Source organism: Schistocerca nitens, chromosome 1, assembly GCF_023898315.1.
Source record: "Schistocerca nitens isolate TAMUIC-IGC-003100 chromosome 1, iqSchNite1.1, whole genome shotgun sequence".
Classification (NCBI taxonomy): Eukaryota; Metazoa; Arthropoda; class Insecta; order Orthoptera; family Acrididae; genus Schistocerca; species Schistocerca nitens.
In genome coordinates, this window is record NC_064614.1 from 584057861 (window position 1) to 584083734 (window position 25874).

Sequence of the window (25874 nt, forward strand, 5' to 3'; positions counted from 1 at the left end):
TCTTTGTGGTGATTGACAAAAATTTACTTTTCAGTGGATTGCGTAGTGAGTACAGACATCTTGACCCTGAGGCTATTCTTTCATTTATATCCATTGTTATGGAATTTTACTGTTGAAACGTGATCCAAGGTATTTAAACTGGAGAACTTCAACTCATGATAAATTACATGCGAGCGACGACATTACCTAAAGACCTTCATCCTTTTCAAATCAATCTTTACCAAATCATATTTCCGAAAATCCCCCCATGAACCATGGACCTTGCCGTCGGTGGGGAGGCTTGCGTGCCTCAGCGATACAGATAGCCGTACCGTAGGTGCAACCACAACGGAGGGGTATCTGTTGAGAGGCCAGACAAACTTGTGGTTCCTGAAGAGGAGCAGCAGCCTTTTCAGTAGTTGCAGGGGCAACAGTCTGGATGATTGACTGATCTGGCCTTGTAACACTAACCAAAATAGCCTTGCTGTGCTGGTACTGCGAACGGCTGAAAGCAAGGGGAAACTACGGCCGTAATTTTTCCCGAGAGCATGCAGCTTTACTGTATGATGGCGTCCTCTTGGGTAAAATATTCCGGAGGTAAAATAGTCCCCCATTCGGATCTCCGGGCGGGGACTACTCAGGAGGACGTCGTTATCAGGAGAAAGAAAACTGGCGTTCTACGGATCGGGGCGTGGAATGTCAGATCCCTTAATCGGGCAGGTAGGTTAGAAAATTTAAAAAGGGAAATGGATAGGTTAAAGTTAGATATAGTGGGAATTAGTGAAGTTCGGTGGCAGGAGGAACAAGACTTTTGGTGAGGCGAATACAGGGTTATAAATACAAAATCAAATAGGGGTAATTCAGGAGTAGGTTTAATAATGAATAAAAAATAGGAGTGCGGGTTAGCTACTACAAACAGCATAGTGAACGCATTATTGTGGCCAAGATAGACACGAAGCCCACGCCTACCACAGTAGTACAAGTTTATATGCCAACTAGCTCTGCAGATGACGAAGAAATTGAAGAAATGTATGATGAAATAAAAGAATTATTCAGATAGTGAAGGGAGACGAAAATTTAATAGTCATGGGTGACTGGAATCCGGTAGTAGGAAAAGGGAGAGAAGGAAACGTAGTAGGTGAGTATGGATTGGGTGGGAAGAAATGAAAGACGAAGCCGCCTCGTAGAATTTTGCACAGAGCACAACTTAATCATAGCTAACACTTGGTTCAAGAATCATAAAAGAAGGTTGTATACATGGAAGAAGCCTGGAGATACTGACAGGTTTCAGATAGATTATGTAATGGTAAGAGAGAGATTTAGGAACCAGGTTTTAAATTGTAAGACATTTCCAGGGGTAGATGTGGACTCTGACCACAATCTATTGGTTATGACCTGTAGATTAAAACTGAAGAAACTGCAAAAAGGTGGGAATTTAAGGAGATGGGACCTGGATAAACTCAAAGAACCAGAGGTTGTACAGAGTTTCAAGGAGAGCATAAGGGAACAATTGGCAGGAATGGGGGAAAGAAATACAGTAGAAGAAGAATGGGTAGCTTTGAGGGATGAAGTAGTGAAGGCAGCAGAGGATAAAGTAGGTACAAAGACGAGGGCTGCTAGAAATCCTTGGGTAAAAGAAGAGATAATGAATTTAATTGATGAAAGGAGAAAATACAAAGCCCGCATCTCGTGGTCGTGCGGTAGCGTTCTCGCTTCCCACGCCCGGGTTTCCTGGTTCGATTCCCGGCGGGGTCAGGGATTTTCTCTGCCTCGTGATGGCTGGGTGTTGTGTGCTGTCCTTAGGTTAGTTAGGTTTAAGTAGTTCTAAGTTCTAGGGGACTTATGACCATAGATGTTCGGTCCCATAGTGCTCAGAGCCATTTGAACAATTTTTTTGAAAATACAAAAATGCAGTAAATGAAGAGGCAAAAAAGAATACAAACGTCTCAAAAATGAGATCGACAGGAAGTACAAAAAGGCTAAGCAGGGACGGCTAGAGGACAAATGTAAGGATGTAGAGGCTTATCTCACGAGGGGTGAGATAGATACTGCCTACAGGAAAATTAAAGATACCTTTGGAGAAAAGAGAACCACTTGTATGAATATCAAAAGCTCAGATGGAAACCCAGTTCTAAGCAAAGAAGGGAAAGCAGAAAGGTGGAAGGAGTATATAGAGGGTCTATACAAGGGCGACGTACTTGAGGACAATATTATGGAAATGGAAGAGGATGTAGATGAAGATGAAATGGGAGATATGATACTGCGTGAAGAGTTTGACAGAGCAGTGAAAGACCTGAGCCGAAACAAGGCCCCGGGAGTAGACACTATTCCATTAGAACTACTGACAGCCTTGGGAGAGCCAGTCCTGACAAAACTCTACCATCTGGTGAGCAAGATATATGAGACAGGCAAAATACCCTCAGACTCCAAAAAAGAATATAATAATTCCAATCCCAAAGAAAGCAGGTGTTGACGGATGTGAAAATTACCGAACTATCAGTTTAATAAGTCACGGCTGCAAAATACTACCGCGAATTCTTTACAGACGAATGGAAAAACTAGTAGAAGCCGACCTCGGGGAAGATCAGTTTGGATTCCGTAGAAATATTGGAACACGTGAGGCGATACTGACACAACGACTTATCTTAGAAGCTAGATTAAGGAAAGGCAAACCTACGTTTCTAGCATTTGTAGACTTAGAGAAAGCTTTTGACAATTTTGACAGGAATACTCTCTTTCAAATTCTGAAGGTGGCAGGGGTAAAATACAGGGAGCGAAAAGCTATTTACAATTTGTACAGAAACCAGATGGCAGTTATAAGAGTCGAGGGACATGAAATGGAAGCAGTGGTTGGGAAGGGAGTGAGACAGGGTTGTAGCCTCTCCCCGATGTTATTCAATCTGTATATTGAGCAAGCAGTAAAGGAAACAAAAGAAAAATTCGGAGTAGGTATTAACATCCTCGGATACGAAATAAAAAACTTTAAGGTTCGCTGATGACATTGTAATTCTGTCAGAGACAGCAAAGGACTCAGAAGAACAGTTGAACGGAATGGATAGTGTCTTGAAAGGAGGATATAAGATGAATATCAACAAAAGCAAAACGAGAATCATGGAAAGTAGTCGAATTAAGTCGAGTGATGCTGATGGAATTAGATTAGGAAATGAGACACTTAAAGTAGTAAAGGAGTTTTGCTATTTGGGGAGCAAAATAACTGATGATGGTCGGAGTAGAGAGGATATAAAATGTAGACTGGCAATGGCAAGGAAAGCGTTTCTGAAGAAGAGAAATTTGTTAACATCGAGTATAGATTTAAGTGTCAGGAAGTTGTTTCTGAAAGTATTTGTATGGAGTGTAGCCATGTATGTAAGTGAAACATGGACGATAAATAGTTTGGACAAGAAGAGAATAGAAGCTTTTGAAATGTGGTGCTATAGAAGAATGCTGAAGATTAGATGGGTAGATCACATAACTAATGATGAGGTATTGAATAGGATTGGGGAGAAGAGAAATTTGTGGCACAACTTGACTAGAAGAAGGGATCGGTTGGTAGGACATGTTCTGAGGCATCAAGGGATCACCAATTTAGTATTGGAGGGCAGCGTGGAGGGTAAAAATCGTAGAGGAAGACCAAGAGCTGAATACACCAAGCAGATTCAGAAGGATGTAGGTTGCAGTAGGTACTGGGAGATGAAGAAGCTTGCACAGGATGGAGTAGCATGGAGAGCTGCATCAAACCAGTCGCAGGACTGAAAAACACGACAACAACATTTCCGAAAAGCAACATCCTCTGCGTTTGCTTCTGTGTGTTCTGTTAGTTATTTCCAGACCACTCAGCAGCGTAATCGACATTTGACTCTTTCGCTTACTTCTCACAGAATGTCAGGCTGGCCACGATCGTGCTACTGACAACCAAGAATCACATCGCTTGTTCTCAAAACCTCTATGGCTTAACATACGGGCTATTGAAACCTCCTGTCTCAAAAATATCCTGTGTACAAATGTGAAGTATGAGACATCGAATACAAAGAGAGCTCACATAACTTTCACTGAATACCAAAAATAAGCTGGTAACCTTACACATATCACTCGTGTAGTGATCCCTAAGACAAGATTGGACTAATTACAACGTACACCGATGCATTTCAGCTTTCTTCCCGTGCTCCTTATACGAAGGGAACAGGAAGGAACTCTAACACGTCATACAGTGGGAAGTACCCTCTACCATGAACTTCATAGTGATTTTTAGTGCATGGATGGAGATGCAGACGTTCATTCTGCTAGTGTACATTATAACCGGCAGTAGAATACACCATGTACGGCCGTGTACAGAATATCTGCCGGTTCCTGCATTTTCTTTATTGTGTTGTTTGTGGTATCATTGTTTGCGTCCAGTTAGTTGTAAGTGCGTTCTGTGTACCAGAAAACAGTTAAATATGATGGCACAGTATTTTGGATAAACACACGCTGCTGCCGCTTTGCGTCACCCTGCAGTAGAATAGTGAACGGCTTGATTCCCACTTTTGGTAGGTTCGCTGAACAATAACATCCACGTTGTCTGGCGGTGCTTCGCCAATCCATTCTACCGCCGCGCAGACAGGTTAGTCAGACTTGTTAGTAGTCAGTGTACTGTGAGTGAGTGATGGCGGTTGGTATAATGATAACTGAAGAGAGCAGGAAAATCTTGGTGTTCTCGGTTATAAATTCTGTTTCCGTAAGTGTCTCGTCGATGGCGTTTATAGATCCTAGTGTACGAGGAGAAGATGAAAGTGTTTTGTGAAATTAAATTATTTAAATTGGATTTTCGGTTCGTAATTAGAACTCAATCATGAAAGAGAGTCTGTAATATTGTGAGGAGAAAGACTAATGAAAATTTGTGTGAACGCCTCGTGATGTCAACACTCTCACAGCTCAGGATTTGGTTCGAATAATGAAAAACATTAATGTCGCTGGATTACGCATACTTCCGAAATTCCCCAATAACTTACCAGAATTACATGAAGCTCTGACGATACATGTTTTCCACACGACCAAGAGAGAACATTTTTTTATTTGTGAAAGACACTGAAAAGAATACTGCGAGTTTCTAATGCCAAAGAAATTTAAATTTTCTGAAAGAACGAGAAATTTATTTGTGGATGGGACCTTCAAGAGTCGCCCCTAAGCTGTTCCTCCAAATTTATAATTCATGGGGTAAATGAAAAAAACTATTACCCATTATTTCTTTTTTCTTTATTTTGCTCCTAAGCAAAAAAAAAAAAAATGAAACATATAACGAAACTTTATCGTTAACTGTGAATTACACCAATCCGACATTACATACGTTGACAATGAGACGGCAGTTCACCAGGGAATTGCTTACGTTTGGCACCGAACGAATATAAAGGGCTGCAGATGTCATCTCGTGTAGACATAGTGGAGAAATATTCAGTTTTAGGATTATCAAACGGTTTTGAATCAAAGAAATCCGAAATCGGAAGACTTGTCAAAACTTTGTTTGGAGTGTGTCTCCAGTGCACTGATCAACCTGAAATTTGCATCGTCGAAGACATCATGTCCCGCAGACCTAATAGTGAACATCTAGATGACTTTTTTCATTATTCACTTCATACTTATATTCTTGCAGATAGCGACTTTACACCGGTTATGTGGACTGACTTCAGCGGTAGTTCTGAACGGACTGGCGCGAGGGTTATCCGCGTGGTCTTGGGCGCCTTGCCACGGTTCGCGCGGCTCCCCCCGTCGAAGGTTCTAGGCCTCCCTCGGGCATGGTTGTGTTTGTTGTCCTTAGTGTAAGTTAGTTTAAGTTAGATTAAGTAGTGTGTAAGCCTAGGGACCGATCAGCACAGCAGTTTGGTCCCATAGGAACTTACCACAAATTTCCAAATTTTTCTGAACGAACTACTAACTGCTGTGAGGCATGCCACTCCAAACCGAACGCTCAATTTTACTCTTCCTATCCCAACGTATTCCATATGTTAGACACATTAAACGGTCTGAAACTTCAGTTGAAATGAGAAGCGAGAAGGAAACGGCCCTGAGAAAAAAAACGTGTCAAACAAAACTGCATAAAAGAACAAATTGAAAAGCTGTCTAATTCCACCACTACCAGGCAAGAACATCTTCGAAAATCTGTCACAAGTTTCTCCCACTTCCATAATTTTGTTACTTATGGTTGATATTGCAACTTTGCTTACATTATGAAATATCAAAAAGCCAAACATTTTCAGCTGTAGAAGTATGAAACCAGAAGACAGCAAGCAAATCGAAAGACCACTTTTGAAATGGTGCTCTCGAGAAACAAAAGGAAGTCGTTTCTCCATCGAATAGTGACAGGTGACGAAAACTGGACATATTTTGAGAATCCTCGTAAATCATGGGTGAATCCAGGCAAACCATTGACATCCACTGCAAGACCAAATCGCTTCGGAAAGAAGACAATGTTCTGTGTTTGGTGGGATCAGAAGGGTGTCATCTCTTATGAGCTGCTAAAACCTGCTGAAACGGTTAACACTGATCGCTACCAACAGCAAATGATCGATTTAAATCGAGCATTATGTGAAAAAGACCGGAATATGGAAAAAGGCAACACAAGGTCATATTGCTCCGTGATAACGCCCCATCACACACGGCAAGACAGGTCAGGGAAACGATCGAAGCGTCCAGTTGGGAAATAGTAGGCATGTGGCTTATTCTCCAGACTTGGCTCCGTCCGATTATCATCTATTTGCATGACTGGGACTCGCTCTCGCTGAACAACGCTTCAACTTGTATGAAAGTGTACGAAAATGACTCGCTGACTGGTTCGCTTCAAAAGAAGAACTGCCTTTTTTTCTTTTTTGCGTGGCATTCATAGACTGCCAGAGAGGTGGGAGAAACGTATAACTAGCAGTGGCGATTAGTTTGAGTAAAATATTGTGTATCAGTTTCAAACAACAGACGTGTAATTATTGCAAGCGAATTCCGGTTTCATACTTCTACATCTGGTAGACATTCCTAAGTCTGTGAAAAATGGAAGGGGAAATGTTGTGGTATCATTGAGGACAGTAGTACAGACACCCGAACTTAATCGAATACATTTAAGATCAGTAAACAGAGACGAGGAAATGGTCATATATGAAAGACATCTGAGGCACACGGATGACAGTGTAATTATAACCAACAGACGTTAAAATGTTTTTGTAACTACACTCCTGGAAATTGAAATAAGAACACCGTGAATTCATTGTCCCAGGAAGGGGAAACTTTATTGACACATTCCTGGGGTCAGATACATCACATGATCACACTGACAGAACCACAGGCACATAGACACAGGCAACAGAGCATGCACAATGTCAGCACTAGTACAGTGTATATCCACCTTTCGCAGCAATGCAGGCTCCTATTCTCCCATGGAGACGATCGTAGAGATGCTGGATGTAGTCCTGTGGAACGGCTTGCCATGCCATTTCCACCTGGCGCCTCAGTTGGACCAGCGTTCGTGCTGGACGTGCAGACCGCGTGAGACGACGCTTCATCCAGTCCCAAACATGCTCAATGGGGGACAGATCCGGAGATCTTGCTGGCCAGGGTAGTTGACTTACACCTTCTAAAGCACGTTGGGTGGCACGGGATACATGCGGACGTGCATTGTCCTGTTGGAACAGCAAGTTCCCTTGCCGGTCTAGGAATGGTAGAACGATGGGTTCGATGACGGTTTGGATGTACCGTGCACTATTCAGTGTCCCCTCGACGATCACCAGTGGTGTACGGCCAGTGTAGGAGATCGCTCCCCACACCATGATGCCGGGTGTTGGCCCTGTGTGCCTCGGTCGTATGCAGTCCTGATTGTGGCGCTCACCTGCACGGCGCCAAACACGCATACGACCATCATTGGCACCAAGGCAGTAGCGACTCTCATCGCTGAAGACGACACGTCTCCATTCGTCCCTCCATTCACGCCTGTCGCGACACCACTGGAGGCGGGCTGCACGATGTTGGGGCGTGAGCGGAAGACGGCCTAACGGTGTGCGGGACCGTAGCCCAGCTTCATGGAGACGGTTGCGAATGGTGCTCGCCGATACCCCAGGAGCAACAGTGTCCCTAATTTGCTGGGAAGTGGCGGTGCGGTCCCCTACGGCACTGCGTAGGATCCTACGGTCTTGGCGTGCATCCGTGCGTCGCTGCGGTCCGGTCCCAGGTCGACGGGCACGTGCACCTTCCGCCGACCACTGGCGACAACATCGATGTACTGTGGAGACCTCACGCCCCACGTGTTGAGCAATTCGGCGGTACGTCCACCCGGCCTCCCGCATGCCCACTATACGCCCTCGCTCAAAGTCCGTCAACTGCACATACGGTTCACGTCCACGCTGTCGCGGCATGCTACCAGTGTTAAAGACTGCGATGGAGCTCCGTATGCCACGGCAAACTGGCTGACACTGACGGCGGCGGTGCACAAATGCTGCGCAGCTAGCGCCATTCGACGGCCAACACCGCGGTTCCTGGTGTGTCCGCTGTGCCGTGCGTGTGATCATTGCTTGTACAGCCCTCTCGCAGTGTCCGGAGCAAGTATGGTGGGTCTGACACACCGGTATCAATGTGTTCTTTTTTCCATTTCCAGGAGTGTATATTTTACAGGTATTCATGTCACTTTGGATAAGTGCACATGAATGTAATTTTGGGGGGAGGTGTTGTGACCGTAGAAAATTTTAATTTTTATTCTTGTTTTTGTGACCATAATAAGAGTCCAGGCTCCATAGGCAAACAGCCAGCCGACATTAAGAAATAGTCCACCAGGACGTACGGACAAGATAAGCGGCGAAGGCTGCCAAGTATGGCTTGTAGATCAAATAACTTATTGTTTGACTTCCTGCCAGAGGAAGCAGCATGAATCAAACTTGCGCAATGGAAGAAGCAAACACCAGGGCGATAATACAGCAAGAGAGAGTGTCAGTCGCGTACGGAAAAGACTCGTGTGGAACCAAATTAAGTTGTGTGCAGCTAGAAATGAAAGAGTCGTGTGGAACCGAAGCCATTCTTGCACAAGCGGACTAATTAGAAACGAGAGTGCCGTGTGGAACCATAGGCATTTTTGTGCAATCCGATCACTTAAAAATGAAAGGGTCGTGTGAAGCAAATTAACTCATGTGTGCACCCAAGTACATGAGAAACGAAATAAAAGGCCAGGCAGCGGAATAGCTAGAGGCAGAGATTCAGATGCAGATTCACAGCCAGTGCCGGCAGGTTGGAGATTCTGTAGCGAGACGCCAGCGGGGCCGAGTAGGCCCATAGCAGCCGACACAGCTGATAAAGACTTCAACTACGAGAAGACGGTGATAGACTCTGGTGGACACTCAGGAACTGCGGGTCAAGTAGGATTTTTAGAGTTTCATTGGAATAGTGTTGAACAGAGGCTGTCAGTCTTTGTCTCAATTACTTAGAGAGATTTCTGTGCTAACCAAGAACAAGTGATTGCTTTGTACTTGTTTCTTATATGTACCGGCAATTAGCTTTGAAGTAGCAAGTCCGAATAAATAGACTGAACCTTACTAAGGGGTTTATGGTCCAACATCTCACGTAAGTATATGTGAGAATAAACTTGATAGAAACTAACCAATCTTTTCTGCCTATTGCAATTCTGTAACCTACTTTCAGGAAACTTATTTGCTTCAAACCAAGGAGATTCTCTCCCTCTCATCTCCGATGTACAGGGTGTTACAAAAAGGTACGGCCAAACGTTCAGGAAACATTCCTCACACACAAAGAAAGAAAATATGTTATGTGGACATGTGTCCGGAAACGCTTACTTTCCATGTTAGAGCTCATTTTATTATTTCTCTTCAAGTCACATTAATCATTGAATGGAAACACACAGCAACAGAACGTACCAGCGTGACTTCTAACACTTTGTTACAGGAAATGTTCAAAATGTCCTCCGTTAGCGAGGATACATGCATCCACCCTCCGTCGCATGGAATCCCTGATGTGCTGATGCAGCCCTGGAGAATGGCGTATTGTATCACAGCCATCCACAATACGAGCATGAAGAGTCTCTACATTTGCTACCGGGGTTGCGTAGACAAGAGCTTTCAAATGCCCCCATAAATGAAAGTCAAGAGGGTTGATGTCAGGATAGCGTGGACGCCATGGAATTGGTCCGCCTCTACCAATCCATCGGTCACCGAATCTGTTGTTGAGAAGCGTACGAACACTTCGACTGAAATGTTCAGGAGCTCCATCGTGCATGAACCACATGTTGTGTCGTACTTGTAAAGGCACATGTTCTAGCAGCACAGGTAGAGTATCCCGTATGAAATCATGATAACGTGCTCCATTGAGAGTAGGTGGAAGAACATGGGGTCCAATCAAGACATCACCAACAATGCCTGTCCAAACGTTCACAGAAAATCTGTGTTGATGACGTGATTGCACAATTGTGTGCAGATTCTCGTCAGCCCACTCATGTAGATTGTGAAAATTTACAATTTGATCACGTTGGAATGAAGCCTCATCCGTAAAGAGAACATTTGCACTGAAATGAGGATTGACACATTTTTGGATGAACCATTCGCAGAAGTGTACCCGTGGAGGCACACGCTGTACATGGTACGGAAACAACTGGTTCTCCCGTAGCACTCTCCATACAGTGACGTGGTCAACGTTACCTTGTACAGGAGCAACTTCTCTGACGCTGACATTAGGGTTATCGTCAACTGCACGAAGAATTGCCTCGTCCATTGCAGGTGTCCTCGTCGTTCTAGGTCTTCCCCAGTCGCGAGTCATAGGCTGGAATGTTCCGTGCTCCCTAAGATGCCGATCAATTGCTTCGAAAGTCTTCCTGTCGGGACGCCTTCGTTCTGGAAATCTGTCTCGATACAAACGTACCGCGCCACGGCTATTGCCCCGTGCTAATCCATACATCAAATGGGCATCTGCCAACCCCGCATCTGTAAACATTGCACTGACTGCAAAACCACGTTCGTGATGAACACTAACCTGTTGATGCTACGTACTGATGTGCTTGATGCTAGTACTGTAGAGCAATGAGTCGCATGTCAACACAAGCACCGAAGTCAACATTACCTTCCGTCAATTGGGCCAACTGGCGGTGAATCGAGGAACTAAAATGAGCTCTAGCATGGAAATTAAGCGTTTCCGGACACATGTCCACATAACATCTTTTCTTTATTTGTGTGTGAGGAATGTTTCCTGAAAGTTTGGCCGTACCTTTTTGTAACACCCTGTAAAGGTTGACAGTAATTTATAACCGATTGTCGTTAACGTCCTGATTGCGCTACGCAGTTCGCACTTACTTCGTTCTGGTATAGTGAGGCTGTGCCGGGACGCGACACACCTTATAGGAATCAACCCGTACGCTATGGAAAAATAAGATGGCAAACGTTGGGAATCAAAATGTCCGCTGTAGGAATCGGCCTAAATATGTTTGTTATTAGCTTCCTGCAAAATGAAAAATCGGCTATCGATCTGCTAGGTGTTCAATAAGTTGAAATGCACATCTTTCTGTTCACGCTGGGTTTGGGCACAGTAACCACCCTCTGAAGTGTCCCCGCTGAATGAACTCGCTGTTCACTACCAGAGCACTTGGGAGATAAGACAGGACGGCCACCTCCGTGCCACGTTCAGCCGGCTGCGGTAACAAGAGTCCCGAGACGGCGGCAGCAGGCTCTGACTATCGCGTAGAGGGCGGCAGACCAGGGATAGCGGGAGGCCTTTTGTGGCCGGCCTCTGCCGTGCTGTGCTCGCGACAACGCCGATAAGGGCCGCCTATGGATTTCCCGTCAGCCTCAGCGCCGCAGGTGCCGCCGCTCTAGCGGTCCCTGGTGCTGCTGCTGCTGCTATTGGCAGTCCAGCGCGCCCACGCGGAGGACAGCTGTTTGGACTCTCACTGCTGGCTCCAGGCTGCGGCACCTCGTCTGGACAGCCACGAGCCGGAGCTGGCACACAGGCTAGGTACCTCTTCAAGGGACCTACGCCTTCCGTTAAGAGGCAACGCACACTCTGGATGGGAGGATCGTAATTGTGGTCCCTCTCTTTTGAGCCCAACCCGACGGATACCTATGGTAGATCGGGGGAAACCACCGTTCAGGCTGTGTTGCTGGCGGGGCCGGAAGGTTCAGAAATGGCTCTGAGCACTATGGGACTTAACATCTGTGGTCATCAGTCCCCTAGAACTTACAACTACTTAAACCTAACTAACCTAAGGACATCACACACATCCATGCCCGAGGCAGGATTCGAACCTGCAACCGTAGCAGTCGCGCGGTTCAGGACTGCGCGCCTAGAACCGCTAGACCACCGCGGCGGGGCCGGAAGGTGCCAGCTGCCACACCACGTATCATTGTAAGTCTCATTGGCTCAGCATCAATTGTTTGTACAACCAAGCTACACAGCCTATACCACAACCTCCACTACACTAATAACTTCTGGCAAGAGGCGGCGCACGGCCTGGATGGAAGGATCTTAGTTGTGGTTCCTCTCTTTTGAGCCCAACCCCACCGATACCTATGGTAGATCGGGGAAAACCACCGTTCAGATCGTGTTGTCGGCGGGGCCGGGAAGTGCTTGCGCCTGATGTACTCTACTAGGAGCCTTGTAGGCTCAACACAAACCGTTAGCCTCATTACCTTTACTACTATTACCACAAGAACCCTTTCATTAGCAACTTTGAGCCAAGCATAAAATCAGTTACCTCTCCATTGTATATCGTAAATAGTTTAGCAGGCTGGACATGGAGGTCTTAGTCTTAGTTTCTAGCTTTAACGTACCCTAATCTCTTCTAATTAAGTTAGTTTCTAGGATGGTAGGTGTTAAAGGCAAGGTGAGCGATAGCCAGCGCCTTGAGGGTCATTCCAAGACCCGGGCCGCCGCCCACAACCAGGTGACGGGCAATATTATACCTATCTCTTCTCTATTCAATTCTCTCCCTTCCTTCTTTCTAAATATTTAATACCGTTTTGTTTATTAATATCTCACTTGATTTTGTATTAGTTATAAGTTTTTCTAATGCTGTACAAAAAAAGATATCAAATGGATGTAAACAAATAGAGTCCGACTACACGTCGCGGGACACGGGCAACGCTGTGAGTGGGGACGGGAGCGGGTGTGGTGTTACTTTCAGTCACTCCGGACCCCGGACCCAGTCACAGCGGCTAAGTGGCAACATACGACCCACCATAAGAAATTAGACGATGGGTCGTAAAAAATAAGCAGCTAGTGAAAAAAAGTAACCTGGCGGGTCTTCGAGTTCACTAAACTGCTTACCACTAAATCTGCGACACATCGAAGAAGACAGCGGGCAACAAACATTAAATTACCACGAATACTAAATACTCGATAGCCAGACATGCAAACGATGAACATTTCAGCATAATAGCACAAGGTAGTCTGGAGCAACGCTACCTAAATTCTGTTCATAAGCCAAGATTGTCGCTTCAAGTGATGGTTCTATACGTCGCTCACCAGCAGTGAGGTAAAGGTCTGAGCTGCTGCCTGTAATGTGGTGCTGCCTAGCTGAATAATTCAGTAGTTTCATGTTCCATGTATCATTTGCACGATAAACCGTAATGATGTGGAACGAGTCATTTCACATACACGTCATACCTTAATTTTCAGTACTGAACATCTGTACAGGATTTTTTTTTTTTTTCAAATATCTACAGATCTGAGTTACTAATTCCTGCCCACCACAGTTTACACGTTACAGTAATAGACATTTTTCTACAGACTAGAAGGACTTGTCAAGAAGAAACTTTTTAAGTTTGTTTTCAAATTTTACTTTTATACGTGTCATACGTTTTAATATCTGTGGGTAGGCTATAAAAAATTGCAGCACTGCGCACCCGTCTTTCTGCTAAAGACAACCTTAATATGCAGTAATGAATGTAATTTTTCCGTCTGATATCGTAATTATGTACGCCGTTGTTCCTTTTGAACAGGAGTGCATTATTTAGAACAAACTTCATGAGAGAATAAACATACTGTGAAGTAGTAGTCAGAACGCGCATCCCTTTAAAACAAATGTCTACATGATGAGCGTGGGTGTGCACGATGTATTACTCTTAAGAACGATTTTTGAGCAATGAAGACTATCTTTCTTAAACATGAGTTACCCAAGAACATTATTCCGTATGACATTATTGAATAAAAACATGCAAAATGCGTCAGCTTACTAATTTCTCTCTCCTCAGTATCTGCAATGATTCTACGTGCAGATGTGATGGAACTAAGTGGCTTTAGGAGTTCCAAAATTTCCAGTTTAAAATCTCATCAACATGAACAACTAGGAATTTTGAAGTTTCCATCCTATTTTTTATTTCCTCAGCAAATGTGTAAACGATTTAGGAAACTCGGTCAAGAAAAGTCGAACAAGGGCATTCGAACAGCAGTGCACAACTCTTCTATATTCCGACACAATTGTCGTAAGGTGTGTGACTATAATATAAGTTAAATGGTTATATTTGACACTACAATAGCGAAGCCATAGTCTGAGTACAGTTTTTTTTAATAAGGAAAAATTTTATGTACTGCGATTGTGACTTCACTTCTGTAGTGTCGAGTAAACATTTAAATGAAAAACTATATTCGATCCCTTTTAGCGCTGGTGTACGCATAAACGTGAAGGTGCTCGGGTTAATGCAGTACAGAGAGAAGTTACTTTGGAGGGGATACGCAAAGCCAAGCGTTAACGGCAGGGTAAGAGCAAAATTCTAAATCCGGGGCCATTGCCTTACAGACACAAAAACCCTTCGGCTATATATATATATATATATATATATATATATATATATATATATATATATCGACCAGCTGAACTGCGGGAGTCACGCGGTCGTCTTATGACCAATCAGCCCGAAAAGTTTCGAGACTGGATTAATAAAAATGGCTCTGAGCACTATGGGACTTAACGTCTGAGGTCAGCAGTCCCCTAGAACTTAGAACTACTTAAACCTAACTAACCTAAGGACATCACACACGTCCATGCCCGAGGCAGGATTCGAACCTGCGACCGTAGCAGTCACGCGGTTCCAGACTGAAGCGCCTAGAACCGCTCGGCCACCTAGCCGGCCTGCATTAATAAAAAATGTATAAACATTAAGGTGTAGTTTTATTGCTTCAGGTGTTCAACGCGCTGAACGTTCACACAACCATGTGAAACAGTCATAAATGTCCTTCTTCGGGCCGTGCGGTTAAAGGCGCTGGAGTCTGGAACCGCAAGACCGCTACGGTCGCAGGTTCGAATCCTGCCTCGGGCATGGATGTTTGTGATGTCCTTAGGTTAGTTAGGTTTCACTAGTTCTAAGTTCTAGGGGACTAATGACCTCAGCAGTTGAGTCCCATAGTGCTCAGAGCCATTTTTCCTTCTTCGGAATGTTAACTCGAGCGTCACACTGACTTGAATGCCAGTTATATCGTCAAAGCGTTGACCCTTCATCTGAATTTTTCCGCTGGTTCGTTTAGTGGTAGGTTCATATTGATAATACCAAGTCTGTCCACCCACGATGATTAATTTTTGCAGAAAAGAACTATCTGCGTTTTGTACTTCAATCAAGTCGTGGCAGGTGTCCACGCGTTGTTGGTTTTGTTCAAGAGTCAAGGTGTGGAGGGCAATCTTTGCACGCACTTTTCTCTTCTTCAAAACGTTCTGGATGAATGTCCGGAACATTTTTTTCTCTTCTAACATGTTCATTTGATTTTGCCCACTTGCTAAATGTTTGAAAATATAACCAACCTCTCGGAAAGAAGCGTGATATTGTATTCTTTAGGTTTGCTAGTTTGATAAATGATAATGCTGGTCTGCACTCCTGACTTCTTTCCTAATCCAGCTAGCATGAAAATCAAATCTGACAACGACGACAAAGAAGGAAATTCGTGAAGGGACTGCAGGGAAATGCTAGCGTGTGTGTCTCACTACTTGCGCTTTTGAACGCAACATCCGCCTTCTGTGATTTGAAGTCGTTTAAGATTGTCTTCCATCATTAATTTCAGTGTTGATATAGAAGTGCCGAGGAAGTTGCAATCACCGTAGTAATAAGTTCATTTTAATAGAATCTAGAGATAATTCGATATTCCTCTTTACAGGGCAAGGAATGAGCATGTCAGACTTTATTGAAATAACAGTTTTTTTTTCTTTTTTTGAGTGATGTATTGTTTTCGCCTGACGGAATTCTGACTTCAGTCACGTGCCTCGAAGGATACAGCAGCCTGCTGTGTCCTCTGACAACAGCGATCTTCAAGCAATGTATACGGAACACTCTGGCGAGCGGGCTTACGAGTGCTCTTCAAATTCGGTAGGAATCAGTCACGATTTGAGTCATAGGAACGCACGGTGGAGGACACTTCACTGATTAATGGTGGAGCTACGCCTCTGGCTGACAGGCTGGCACCGGTCGCAAGGAAACAGCTTTCAAATCGATGAAGGATACGACCACAACAGACTTGCTCGCGCCAACCGAGAACTGACTGTGTAGGAAGAAATGTTCTCGCCAGACTTGGCGACGCCAAAGGTGTTTACAAGGGCCGTGAGAACTTTTAGTTTAGCTAAGGTGCTTTCGAAAACAGTTTGAATGATACGGGAAGACGTTAGAATTTTCTCTTGTGTCACAGGTTAAAGCTGAGACTAGAGCTCTCACTCGCCGCCAGTATAAGGTATGGACCTTTCTAAGACTCATATGACGAAGGGAGGGGGAGTCTGTGAAGTACCTGTACCGTACGGCACTATACGTTGACACGTGTACCTAATGTTCCGCTGTTTGTGGAAACGAGGCATCGAATCCAAAGATCAGTGCTTACCAATAGAGTATAGATAGTTACAATCTGAACCCTAGCGCACGAATGTTTGTTACTATGCAAAAAATGTAAAAAAGGTAATAAATTAAAGTTTCGCTATAATTAGCCATAATCTTGAATTCCATTAGGTTCGAATGAATTTAGATTGCAGAATAACACGGTCGCCAGCTCCAAAATAGAGCAAAAGTTAATTTTGGTAAATGATTGTAATGACTTTGAAACCGCCGGCCGGTGGAGCCGAGCGGTTCTAGGCCCTACAGTCTGGAACCGCGCGACCGATACGGTCGCAGATTCGAATCCTGCCTCGGGCACGGATGTGTGTGATGGCCTTAGGTTAGTTAGGTTTAAGTACTTCTAAGTTCTAGGGGACTGCTAACCTCGGAAGTTAAGTCACATAGTGCTCAGAGCCATTTGAACCATCAACTTTGAAACTACGTAAATATCGTGTAAGAAAGACAAAGCACAACTGTACAAAATGCATAGGCACTAGTTTACATATATAAGACAAATGTAGCATGAACACAAAAAAACGTTAATTTGGAATGCAACGGTGTTAGTTACCTTAATGTTCACCAACAATAAGCAATGACTAGCAAGACACTGTGGAAATTGTACTGTGTTACGTAAATTAAAAAAAAAACTGTTTGAAAAAATACCTAATCGTGACGAAACTGATTATCATTCCTTACTTTTTTACTTTGCAAATGACTCCGTCTCAAATTAACGCCGTTGTAACTTTCATGCATGGTAACAACGATTATTCGGTACAAATGTTGCGCAGACGTACACACATAATCATTTATAAAATATAACATAAGTTTCTAATACTACTTTTGACTACATAAAAGTCAGCATGTTTTTGTCATAAAATATGAATTTCACTTTAAATCACTTCTGATTTAAGCTGATTGTCTGCACTAGTAGTGCAATACTATCTGAACAATTGTAGTTACGAATGCTCTTGAACACAGTAAGTACTTGATTGATAATCAATTGTTAATTCAACTAGATCTGTCTTCCTTTGATTACTGGCGGATTCAAAATCGTCATGAAGCAAATCAAATTTAACTAAAATTTTACCAATAGATGACGCTGTAAGCGTCTTAACATAAATGTGGTCGGCTACAAGTGACAGATTAATCGCAATACGATGGCTACGGTTTGAATTGCATATTACACCATTCGTACTGTTCGATGTGAACGACTGCCCCAGTTCGGCCGTGAACAGTTGTGGCGTAGTTAGTTTGATGAGCCCCTCCACCACGTCAAGATGGTACCACATTAGATGGGAAAAACCAGTGTTTAATTATTATGAGGCCAAAAACCGCATAAAAAGTAAAATGACATCGATTTTTAACTGTCCTGGGGTTAAAAATTGCATAAGAAGTAAAATGAGATCGGTTTCTAATTGGCTTGCCCGCATCTCGTGGTCGTGCGGTAGCGTTCTCGCTTCCCACGCCCGGGTTCCCGGGTTCGATTCCCGGCGGGGTCAGGGATTTTCTCTGCCTCGTGATGGCTGGGTGTTGTGTGCTGTCCTTAGGTTAGTTAGGTTTAAGTAGTTCTAAGTTCTAGGGGACTTATGCCCACAGCAGTTGAGTCCCATAGTGCTCAGAGCCATTTTGAACCATCTAATTGGCTTGAGACTGGCGCAAAGCATGTTCAATATGCCGCCCAGCGTTTTCTGCCACAAGTTGAAATCGAGAAACAGCATCTTCCACAATAGATCCGAGTGTCTCGGAGGTCACATTCAGAATACGTTGCGCAATGCGTGCCTTTACTTCAGCTACGTTCGTAATTGGAGCGCTTTCCACAGCCAGACGTCACACACATTAAGATCAAGTGATCTGGACGGTCAGACTACTGATGATTCTAGCATTTCTGAAATGCCTCTCCAGCATCCGCTTCAGTGGCTGTGCAACGTGTGGAGGAGCACTGTCCTGCATAATAATGATGCCACCCACATATCCACACTCTTGAAGAGTTGGAATGACGTTGGTACGCAGAAGACTTTCATAGAGTTTACCAGTCACGGTATACAGGTAACAGGGATCCGTAGGACTCACCCACTCACGGAAATGAGACTCTACGATAAACGATGGCGTCAACCCGAGCCACACAGCCGTGTTTGCAGATCGAAGTGGAACCGGCTGACATGCGTGAGAATTTTCTGTTGCCCATATTCTGTAATTTTACGTTTTCACATGTCTTCGGCGATTGAAATAGATTTCGTCTGTCCACAGAATGTTCCACGGCTATTCGTTGTGCAATTCCATGCGAGCAAAAACTGGAGGCCGAACCACACAATAACCCTGGGTTCGGTGTGGGGCGGCAGTGGGGTGAGTGGACTGCTGTAGCCCGATGTGGGGCTGTGTACCAGTGAGGGCTACGGCGGGGACGAAGCCTCTCCGTCGTTTCTAGGTCGCCGGTTGCATACAATACAATACAGGTTTTCTTTCTTTTTCTTTTCTTTTTCGTAAATAATTGAAGTAAAACCGACGGATTTGCAAGAAATGGGGGTTTGTTTCTGGATTTATACGCCTACGTATCTGAAACGTTACATCGGATTAAGATGTTTTGTAAATTTATACTCCGTCTCATCACAGCGATCAGAATTACAATATTCACCATCAATGTAGTGGTAAACAGAGTAGCGGTAAAACCTCTGCACCAACTTTTACAATCAGTTTGGAAGTTTTAGTGAATGTACAATTTCCAGTCACACTAATGTGTGCACCTGTCAATAGCCAGAATAACCAACTTTCGCACCGAGGACCGCTGCGAGACGCGCAGGAAGGATGTCAGTGAGGTTCAGGAAGGTACCGGCAGGGTTGTGAAGAAGCCACGCCGATTCCAGTGCTGTGACCAGCGGCGCTAGGTTTCTCGGTTGAGGATCCATGGCGCCAACACCCCGATCGAAATGGTTACACAGATTATCGAGCAGATTTATACTAGGGGAGTTTGTTGGCCAGGGGAGTACACTAAACTCGTTCTAGTACTCTTCGAACCACTTACGTACACCGCGAGCTGTGTGATACGTTAGATTGTCCTGATGGTAGGTTCCATTGTGCAGAGGAAACACTAAGTAGGGGCGGACATGGTCTTGAAGGATATATGCATACTTGGGTTAATCCATTGTGCATTCCAGAATGACGAGATTACCCAGGGACTGCGACGAAACCGTTCCCCTGTCGTCACTCAGTGGACGTCCAGCTGCAGTACTACGGTGCAAATTTCAGACTTCGCCGATGGACAGCAGTCAGCATGAGGGCATGAACCAGGCGCGTGCTGCAGAGGCCCATATGCAGCAACGGTAGTTGAGGAAACACGGCTGGTAGCCCGTTGCTTCATCTGGGCGATCAGTTGCTCAACAGCTGAACATCCATTTGCATGCACACGTCTCTCCAGTTGCCGTTCACCTTTGTCATCTACGGCCCATGGGGTACCACACTTGCCTAGGCGCCGATTTTGGATAGCGCCAGTTTGCCATGCACGGTATCCTTTAACCCCGGCGGCACGAGAACAGTTTACAGACTTACCCGTTTCGGAAATGCTTCCACCCTTGGCCCGACAGCCAATGATCATGTCCTTTTGGACGTCAGATAAATCGCTCCGTTTCCGCAATCCGACAACGACTGCACTGTAATTTCTTAGACTTTCCGGCGATTTTGTGACATCTCGTTGAACCGTGTGTACTGCCGGTGGTCAACGTTTTTCTAACACAATATTTCGACGTCGTACCTTGGCGTCTTCATCAGGTTCTGCCTGTGACTGAACAACAGGCTGACAGTGTCCCGTATTTATGCCTGGACGGTGTCTGGCGTTCCCTACGCCGTCCGCTCCCGCTGCGACCGTCTCGGTTGGTCGCCAGATGTTCAGTCTTCCGTCCGCGCCCGCTTCCACTGTTTCCCCCGGTGGCTGCCGTTTCATGGCGTACCCTACTAGGTACGCGCCCACCAGGCGCGTTCCTCGCACTGTCGACAGGCTGCGTTTGCAGTTGGTGACCGTTCCGACTTTCTCCAGCGCTGAATCCTTAGTGCTATCTCATCAGTTCCACTTAACACTAAGCACTTTATAACTCTGATTTGTGTCTATTCTTCGTAACTAATTCATTATGTTTCTGAACTGACGTTTTATACGCTGAATCAGTCTGAGCAGCAATGTTGATGGTACCAAACCTTCTGTATTTAGAAGCATTTTCTAAATGTGTCCCACTCTCCTCATGTGCTACATCGATCACGTAAATGCTTTAGATGCTTACAGCCGACTGTTGTCCGCAATCCTTCACCACATAGCACACAATAGAAACAAAATAACATTTGTTTCTCATCGCTCACTGTTAACACACAATTTTTGCACAACTATGTATTGCAGAAAGTAGTGTTCTTCTTTCCATCGAATTGAGACATTGAGAAGTCTTTTGGTTGATGTTCCCCCAACCGCTTGATTTCTAGCTACTGTTCCATACTTAGTAAATCACAGGGCGTTTTTAGCAAACTATCTGCTTTATTAACTTCAAAAGCACTGTAAAAATAGATGGGTTTCAACCACACAGCTCCACAATACGTAACACTACTGAGACATGGCCACTTTTGTTGTTTGCAACATATCGTGATGATCTGCACTCTACAGGAAGGTGCGTTAAGTGGTGTAGATGAACATTCGGGCTACTGGCCCAAGTCGGCTAGTCCCAAACAGAGCGAGCGTACGCGTGTGGACAGGTGGGTGAGTGATAATGACCGGCCGGGGTGGCCGAGCGGTTCTAGGCGCTACAGTCTGGAACTGCGCGACCGCTACGGTCTCAGGTTCGAATCCTGCCTCGGGCATGGATGTATGTGATGTCCTTAGGTTAGTTAGGTTTAAGTAGTTCTAAGTTCTAGGGGACTGATGACCTCAGAAGTTAAGTCCTATAGTGCTCAGAGACATTTGAACCATTTTTTTGAGTGATAATGAGACAGCCACAGCAGGGTTGGCTGACGTGTGGGGAAGGAAGGGGTATTCGTCAGCTGGTCAGTCGACTGGGTCCGCTCGAGGTATACCAAAGCTATGCTACGGCATGGGGTGAGTTGGAGCACAGGAAAGGACTTGGGTCACGTCACTACGACTGCAGTTTATGGAGCCGGCTGTCTGGAGGGAGTATTAGCCACCATGTGCTGGCCCTCAGCCATCGGCTGCACAGGGTGGGGAAAGGAAAACAGGTTCGTCTCTGGGGAACGATGGAGTGGTGGGAAGGTGAGGCAGGAGCAGCTAAGTAACATCGTGTGCTTCTGCAACGGCACAATGGAAACCGTTCCTGATTACCTCTGGTCTCTGTCACCCGTACTACGCCAAAATCATGTCATGCTGAAAGCATTAATTTCATATAATACTGAAAAAATACGCAGAATAAATTTACATCACAAAATTGTGGTGGCGCCGGGCCCCTCTGGCCATTATGGACGAGCCTCCCCTGGTTGCACTGCTACTGCTGCCACCTTTGATTACAGGCATAGATTTAGACGTTTAAAGTGTAGTTAAAAATTTCATTCCTTTGAATTGTAGTTAAAAACTTCGGTCCATTTTTCAGACTTGAATTTCCGCGCGATGAATTTTCGTGCAGCCATTCCAACTATCTTACATCAAGTTGCTCTCTCTTTATAAGAATGTAGCCTAATTTAGGAAAGTCACCCATCTACCGCTTCCTCTACGTTCAGATTTTTTTTTTTTTTTTTTTTTTTTTTTTATGGAATGAGTGTCACCCTATTGGTACTTAAGTCGTTGCCGGTGTAAATATCGTACACTAGCCCTGCTTTCAGAGCAGAAAGTCACACCAACAATAAGTTTAGAGTGGTTAAAATGAATCATAATTTTTCCTCTGTAGGTAGGGAGGTGGTCTCTCTCTGTCTCTCAATCTCCCGCCCCCACATCCCCTTCTCTCTCATAAACCATTCTTCAGTGCGACGGGTCGGTAGCAATTCCTTTTCCTGTCTAGCAGCGCAACAAACTCTCCGAGATAGCTCCGTCTCAAGTTCCACTGGGGCCAATAAACTGGAAACTTAGCGCGCCCAATACACCGCTCTGCGCGAGTTACACATCTGCGGGGGCATAACTGGGAGTTACTGTCCAGAGTGCGGGCGACGTGACCAGCTTCCGCAGCTCTCTCAGTCGGCAGTCGGCTGCTGAGCTGTTTGCCCGGGCACGATAAGACGCGGAGAAACTGCGGGGGCCGATCCTTTCGCTGCGCGCGCTAAGTTGGGAGGGAAGTGCAGTGCCGTGTCGTTGCTACGTAGCTGGTGCGGCCGGTTTATTGCTGTTGTTTGTCGCGGGGGCGACGCGACTTACGATAAGAGGGTCCAGCAGCCAGCCGTCGGGCGCCAGGCAGTGAGTACCTCTCCCTCAGGCCGGGGGCCACGGAACGTTCTGGGTCACAGCGGGGCCCGCCCTCCTCCTCAACAAAACTAGTGCCGCCCACCGTCTGCACCACACTTTTATGGCGCCCTGTTACTTACTTTATCTCACAAGCAAGAAGAAGGAACCACATCTCCGTACTTTGAACAATAAAATGCAATTCAAATAATTACACTACTGGCCATTAAAATTGCTACACCACGAAGATGACGAACTCCACACGCGAACTTTAACCGACAGGAAGAAGATGCTGTGATATGCAAATGATTAGCTTTTCAGAGCATTCACACAAGGTTGGCGCCAGTGGCGACACCTACATCGTCCTGACATGAGGAAAGTTTTCAACCGATTTCTCATACACAAACAGCAGTTGACCGGTGTTGCCTGGTGAAACGTTGTTGTGATGCCTCGTGTAAGGAGGAGAAATGCGTACCATCACGTTTCCGACTTTGATAAAGGTCGGATTGTAGCCTATCGCGATTGCGGTTTATCGTATCGCGACATTGCTGCTCGCGTTGGTCGAGATCCAATGACTGTTAGCAGAATATGGAATCGGTGGGTTCCGGAGGGTAATACGGAACGCCGTGTTGGATCCCAACGGCCTCGTATCACTAGCAGTCGAGATGACAGGCATCTTATCCGCATGGCTGTAACGGATCGTGCAGCCACGTCTCGATCCCTGAGTCAACAGATGGGGACGTTTGCAAGACAACAACCATCTGCACGAACAGTTCGACGACGTTTGCAGCAGCACGGACTATCAGCTCGGAGACCATGGCTGCGGTTACTCTTGACGCTGCATCACAGACAGGAGCGCCTGCGATGCTGTGCTCGACGACCACCATTATCATGGTCGCATCCGTCTTTGGCGACATCGCGGTGAACGCACATTGGAAGCGTGTATTCGTCATCGCCACATTGGCGTATCGCCCGGCGTGATGGTATTGGGTGCCATTGGTTACACGTCTCGGTCACCTCTTGTTCGCATTGACGGCACTTTGAATAGTGGACGTTACATTTCAGATTTGTTACGACCCGTGGCTCTACCCTTCATTCGATCCCTGCGAAATCCTACATGTGGTATCGTGTTGAAGCTGCGTGGGCAGCTGTACCTGTACACGCCATCCAAGTTCTGTTTGACTCGATGCCCAGGCGTATCAAGGCTGCTATTACGGCCACAGGTGGTTGTTCTGGGCACTGATTTCTCAGGATCTATGCACCCAAATTGCGTGAAAATATAATCCAATGGTTCAAATGGCTCTGAGCACTATGGGACTTAACATCTATGGTCATCAGTCCCCTAGAACTTGGAACTACTTAAACATAACTAACCTAAGGACATCACACAACACCCAGTCATCACGAGGCAGAGAAAATCCCTGACCCCGCCGGGAAAATGTAATCACAGTTCTAGTATAATATATTTGTCGAATGAATACCCGTTTATCATCTGTTTTTCTTCTTGGTGTAGCAATTTTAATGGCTAGTAGTGTATAACGATTACAACCGTTTGTATCTTTCGTGGATGACGATACATCGACAAAAATTACTCATGATGTAAAAGGAAATACAAGTTTTAATTACGTACGTTATAGTGTTGTTCAGATGGTTCAAATGGCTCTAAGCACTATGGGACTTATCATCTGAGGTCATTAGTACCCTAGAACTTAGAACTACTTAAACCTAACTAACCTAAGGACATCACACACATCAATGCCCGAGGCAGGATTCGAACCTGCGACCGCAGAGGTCGCGTGGTTCCAGACTGAAGCGCCTAGAACTGCTCGGCCACACCGGCCGGCTATAGTGTTGTAAGAGGGGTATTCGAAAGGAAAGGTACGCAAAACACTGTCTTTCTTCAGTTACCAGAGGCCTGAGCACAACTATCACACTCTTTCACGAGCCGAAGTATTCCCTGTTCCCAGAATTCCTGTGGCTCTGACAGCAGCCTCTCCTCCGCACTGTTTCCTTTTTTCCTAGTAGGACGAGATGTCTGGACTGTAGGATAGACGCCCATGCTGCTCTCACTACTTGAACTTGGCCATTACACTTCGCGTTATCTTACGAAAGTCGTGTGGACGCGCTTTATCGTGGAGCAGAATCACCCCCTCCGTGAGCGGCCCAGGCCGTTCACTCTTGATGGACTTGCGCGGGCCACAGAGTCTCAGTGTCTCACACGACGCGTCACTGTTAATGGTTTTACCGTGCTCAAAGAATTCGATGAGTATCGGACATAGGACAACGAAACTGAAAGTCAGCATCATTTTGCCTGCTGAGGGTCTCATTACGTTATCCTAAGGCGGCATATGCAAATTTCCACCGGCTTGCTTCTTACGACGTTTAGTACGTTTGCATTTGAATAATATGTATAAATGGCGATTTTTTTCTACCATGTACAAACTCTGGTGACTGATCGGTGAGGGGATAAGGGACAAAAAAGTTGTAATGAGCTTATGTCCGGAAATGCATGAAAAAAATCGTGTGTGAAATCTTATGGGACTTAACTGCTAAGCTTACACACTACTTAACCTAAATTATCCTAAGAACAAACACACACACCCATGCGCGAGGGAGGACTCGAACCTCCGCCGGGACCAGCCGCACAGTCCATGACTGCAGCGCCTGAGACCGCTCGGCTAATCCCGCGCGGCCGGAAATGCATGGCTTCCATGCTAGAGACCATTTATTCAATCAGACCTTGTTCCAGAGACTTCGGTCGA